The following is a 6000-nucleotide window of genomic DNA, read 5'->3' as shown; positions in this document are numbered from 1 at the left end:
TGTTTCTGCCAAATTAAAAAACAGTTCTACTCAAATTCAACAAGGTTCAGTTAATAAACAATGATTAACAAAAGATTATATTCATATTTCATTATATAATTCTGATCCATCAAAGATATTCCTTCTTAGAATCCTTTCTCTTATTGAAGATCAATTTATTTTTCTCATTTTGGTCATTCCTATTAACTCAATCATTTCCTTAATCAATCCCACACCACCGCCGTCAAAACCTTGGGAACACAGAGCAAGGAAAGCACAAAGTACAGCAGAAGATGGGGACAATAAATACACACTGGATAATGAGACGAGAGGCAACAGGTGGGAGACATGATGCAGGAGAAAACTACAATAGTCACAGGAAGCAACAGTTAAAACAATAAAACAGGAGAACATGGAGAACATTGGTTAAATTACATAGAGGGGAAACGACTGGACAGGGGAGCATGAGATAGATAAATGCAGACGGAACTGAGACACTGATGGGAACAAATCATTAACCAAATGAGGGAAGTAAAACTCAAAACTAAGTACACAAGACATGAGACGTTAAAAAAAGAGGAAATGATACACATGACATACATGGGATATAGTAAATCCTAAAGCAAACTATTAACCATCCTTATATACAAAGAGCCAAACTAAAACACAAAAGACTCTCAAAAACAAAAAGGCATCACAAAACCCTGGGAAAAAAACAGCGATCCTCCATCAGCTTCCGCTTCTCCTTTTTAGGGTCGCAGGAGCCTGGAGCCTATCCCAGCTGTCATAGGGCGAGAGGCGGGGTACACCCTGGAAAGGTCGCCAATCTGTCGCAGGGCCAACACACAGGGACAGACAACCATTCGTACTCACATTCACACCTAGTGGCAATTTGGATTATCCAATTAAATATCCCCACAAGCTGCATGTCTTTGGACGGTGGGAGGAAGCCGGAGTACCCGGACGGAACAACGATCCTAACAAATAATATTGCAATAATATTGGAGATGAAACTTTGCTGACATGTAGTAAATGGACTGATTCTTATATAGTGCTTTTCTACTCTCCTGGAGTTCTCAAAGTGCTCTATACAACAGGCCTCATTCACACAAGCACTTCTAAACACAAGTGCAAACTAATCTACATTCACACTCCAATGGACGCATCAGAGGGCAACTTGGGGTTAGTATCTTGCCCAAGGATATTTGGCATGCAGGCTGGGGAAGCCAAGGATCGAACCACCAAGCTTCCAATCAGTAGCTGATCTGCTCTACCACCTGAGCCACAGCCACCCACCCATTACAAGTGGGTGAGACTGGTTCTGATATGGTGCTTTTCTACTCTGAGCATTCAAAGTGCTTTATACAAATGACTCATTCAAGGACTTTTCCTGTGCAGAAGAGTTTTTTATCTTGGGGTTAGTATCTCGTATCAAACAACCAACCTTCCAGTTAGTTCGTGACCTGCTCTAACTCCTGAGCTACAGACAGAAGAGGAGTTTGTTAAGAATTTTATGACAACTGTCAAAGTTTTTTTTTCTATCGTTTATTAAATTAATCTTATGAAATTTGAGTAGAATGTTCCTTTTATTTATCTGAAACGGTGCAGCTTTTGGTGGTTAAACTGCAAATATATAGAGAAGGTAACCCAGAGTAAGAATGCACAGAGACTTTTAGGTCAGCTATCAAGAATCATTTTTATGCATTTTGATGCAATGTTATGATATTTGATGTTGAAATTGATTAGAAATGACTAATTTCATCTTTCAAAATTATGCAGTGTGGGTGTCCAAGAAGATGAATTCAGAATTTCATGTCAACTATCATATATGATTTAATACAGAACCTTCATACACCTACCTGAAACCATTTAAATGACATTAGTTTCTCCGTTTGAACAGAGTTGTTCTTTAATTTCTCGTGTCTCAAGCAGCAATTTGAGGTGAAACTATGGATGCATGAAAGAGCAGCTGAGCCAAATGAGAACTGAATTTCAACTATAAAAGATGATTTTCAGAAATATTTTACATTTTTTGAAGTTATTTTAGATTTGAATGAATCATGAATGAAGAAGCATTACCAGAAAAATTAAGAAGAAAAGACAACTTGAGTGAAAAACAAATGACACTGGGGCTTTATTTCTGTTAACTTCCTGAAAATCATGTGTGTTGTTATGTGTGTGATAGAGCAAAAAGGGATAAGAAGCAGCACTACCGTAAAACTTAGATAACGGGTTGCAGGCGTGGCTCACACTTGACCACGGTGTTGGAGAAACTCTGAGCTCCGGGTCTTTATAATCACTCTGCGGAGCTCACAGCGACTGCAGGGAGGACAGAGCAGACTTTGTGAATTATTTTTTTTTATCATAGATGTAATATAAATTCAACACAGGCCTCTAAGGAAAAGGATTGTGCTACAAACTTTTGTGTCTCTTCCAACACAAAGCAGAGGAGTGGAGTTACTCAGAGACTGACTGGATTAAACACACCAAAGGTTTATATTCCAGTTGGACTGTATCTCTTACCAAGGTCTGCACCACGTATCAGGATTTGATCTTATTCAGGTAAAATCAGGGTTCTTATAGGGGTTTGTTCACAATAGTAACTTATGCAGCCATTTTTCAGTCTCACTGACCAAACTTTTTACAACATGCTGCATTTTTAATAGTAAACTTCTGTTCAGTGCTTTTCCTGTCACACACTCATACATGTGTTTTGTCTGCAGCAGCTGTGTTCTTGTTGTTAGCTTGTATTATCTGTTTAATCTCTTCAATATGGTTTTAGCTTTCTTTGTAAAGTCAGCAGCTCTGTCACTTTTCTCTGACTCCTCTTCTGCTCGACACTCAGCTGACACTCAGTTTCATTTCCACATTCATGAAATTGTTGTAAAGGCGAATCATAGGCTCCATGATTGGTCAGCAGACTGTGTCCAGGCAGACAGGTTGGATAAGAATAGCAGATTTATGTTTGATTACGCTCGTTTCCAATTCAGTTCCAGTCATTCCTGGCCCCAGGAGGTTGATGTGGGTGGAAGATGGGGGGCAATGGGTTGTAAGCACAATGTAGATGAGTGGAGGCTTAATGAATGTACTTATACTTCCAGTCACAGTGAATCAGTGTGTGTCAGTAGTGATGGTGAGATGAAGCCTCATGATGAACTGAAGCTTTCCACCCAATTGGTCGACTCATGGTTCGAAGCATTATGATGATTCATTTGCTCTACTGCGCCATCAAGTGGACAATTCAAGTGAAGGCTCTGTGATTATAATGATGTGTAAACCTCTAAACTGAATAAATAAATTGTTTTCTTGGTTATTTATCCTGAATATTGTCTCAGTATGTGTGATGCAAAAGAGAAAGTGGAAACTATCAGGACAGAGTTTTGGTATGTTTGTGTAACTGTTAGCCTCAGACAGTCAGTCAATAATTCAGATCATAGATCAGTACATTTGCATATTTTTATAACTATAAAAAGAAAGCTGACACTTTCGAGACTTTATCTAATGTGTAAGCATCACAGCAGATGTCTTAGATTAGAATCAGTGAGCTGTCGGCTTTCAGCCCCGACCGGGTCCGTGCTGTCTGGTGAGAAAGGCGACATTTCACTGATTCTGACGCGTCAGCGCTTTGTGTTTTTGCACGTCTGCACGTCTTTGTGCAGAATTGGTGTACCTGCTCTCATTTGCTGTTTTAGCTGTTTGGTGGTGGTTGAAATGTAGTAATATTTATATTAAAAATCGAATCAGAATTTTAATGAATCGATATCACGTTATCCAAGCTAGAATCGATTTTAATTGATAATCAAAACCCGCTAGTACCTGTGTAATCATGCTTATGTACATCTGGATAATGACACAAACTAGTATTTGGCGCTTCACTTTTTAATAAACTAAAAGACAGAAATCAGATTATAGGATCTGTAGTGTTGTTTTTTATATTATGGTGCTTATCATTTGTGATATTTATTACTGTGTGCATACTTTATTAGGAGAGATAAAATAAAATAAAAATCTCTTCCTTCCTGGTTCCATCGATTAAGGAAATGCTCAAGTAACTATGTAACACGTACGTAATCCAATTCCATAACACAGTGTGATGAGAAATCAGCTGTGTTTTTCTGTCCATTTTATTTCGAATCTGGCGGGAACCGGTGAACCAGTCCCTGAATCAGTCACGTGGTACGGACTGCCCACGAGGCCTCGAACGTCACTGCATACGTAAGCAAAGCAAGCCTCGATACGCGCTTCACAGACACGCCCCCGAGATTACCCGACACACGATTCGACGCTTCGACACACAGGACACATCACTATAGCTGTGTCCCAATTCGGGGTATGCACGCTTGAAGTACGCACACTACGCGTACTACGTACGGTGCGTACTATAAGTACGAGAAGTGCGGAAGTGAGAGGCTTGTGAAATGGGACGGTATATGCTTCGTCGCGCTGTTCAGGTTGCCTAGCAACCATGATACTAACCGCGAGACACGCTACATACAGCTTTGTTTGACAGAAATGAAGGAGAAAAATGTTTTGTTGGTCAATCATTTTTGTCATGACATCACTTTGATTAGTTGAGTATCTGAGGCTGAGACCACAGGACTGTAAAACATGATTCAAGGGCTTCATTTCTGTACTGAACAGTCATTTAAGATTAGCTAGTAAATAATAATTAGTTAATGTTGTTCATGAGACTAAAGTCATCTCACTGTGGTAATGTAAATATAATATGGCCAATATTATAGTATTGTCAGATTATTATGATATATATATATATATATATAATCTATATCACTGACTGTCAGCTTGTTGTGTTTGTGGATATATGACTGACTTTAATTATCCATAAAATCATCAGATTTTCTGTAAGATTAAGGTCGACTATATGTATATTTAGAAGTAGAGGCTTTAAAACCAAGTTAACGCTGAAAGTACAAACATCACTAATGTCACATAACTTTGGCGACATGTGGCCAACAGCAATGTTTTAATGTTCTTCATTATTAAACATTCGCACATGAATAAGTGACGTCATATTCAGTACTTACTTTTGACAGTTCACTTTTCGGCCGCTCCCTTCTGCCGTATTTTGCGGCAAAATTATCCACACCCACCGCCGCGCTATGAATTGTGGGATATATGGGACCACGAAGCGTGCACCGGACCACGCTTGATATTTGGGAAATTGACGGCGCATTTGGAGTATGCATTTCAAGTACACTTCGAATTGGGACAGCCGTCGTCGCGTGGCGGTGACGTAACCGCACTTAAAATGCGTACTTCAAGCGTGCATACCCCGAATTGGGACACAGCATATGTGTCAGTGAATGCATCATGTGTGCTTCATGGCTCCATCTAGTGGACTGATAGTAGAAGTAGAGAAGCTGATGGCGGCTTCCTCTGCCTCACACTGCTGTCTTACTGCATTCAGCTGATATTTGGACAGCACACATGGTGGAAAGGAGGATTTCAGTTGATGTGCACATGAATGATTTGTGTTTCCTCTGCAGGTGAAGGTAGAAAGTGTGTGTGAGCTGATGTGAATTGAGCAGCATGGATCAATGTGAGGACAGAGAGGAGGGAGTCCCTCCCTCTAAAACCACTCTGTGTGGGGAACATGAGAGCCAGACCAAAGCTCAGAGGTGAGATGACCATCTCTAACTGTCCATGACTCTTCTCCATGTCACAGCTCAGCACTCACATCACTGCTCCATCATTATTCACACTCATACCTCTGTGTGTGTTGTTTTAAAGCCCAGAGCTGTGGGGCGTACCAGGCTCAGCTGGACATAACCCTGAAACTAATCCAGAACCTGGACCTGAACCCAGCTGTGTTTCCTTAAAGAGCAACATGTCGAAGGATATTTTTGTAAACTTTAACAAAAGACTGTTATGTGACAAAGAGTAAGTACATTATTTTTATGAGTTTCAGATTGTTCATTGTGTCTTTAATGTAATATTTCCAGTTTTTCCTTCCTATCTCATGAAGCTGTTACATTTATCGTTTTTCTTTTAGGATCAATA

The sequence above is a fragment of the Neolamprologus brichardi genome, chromosome 3 (genome assembly GCF_056152115.1).
Source record: "Neolamprologus brichardi isolate AB-2024 chromosome 3, ASM5615211v1, whole genome shotgun sequence".
Taxonomy (NCBI): domain Eukaryota; kingdom Metazoa; phylum Chordata; class Actinopteri; order Cichliformes; family Cichlidae; genus Neolamprologus; species Neolamprologus brichardi.
Note: the sequence above shows the minus strand (reverse complement) of the source record.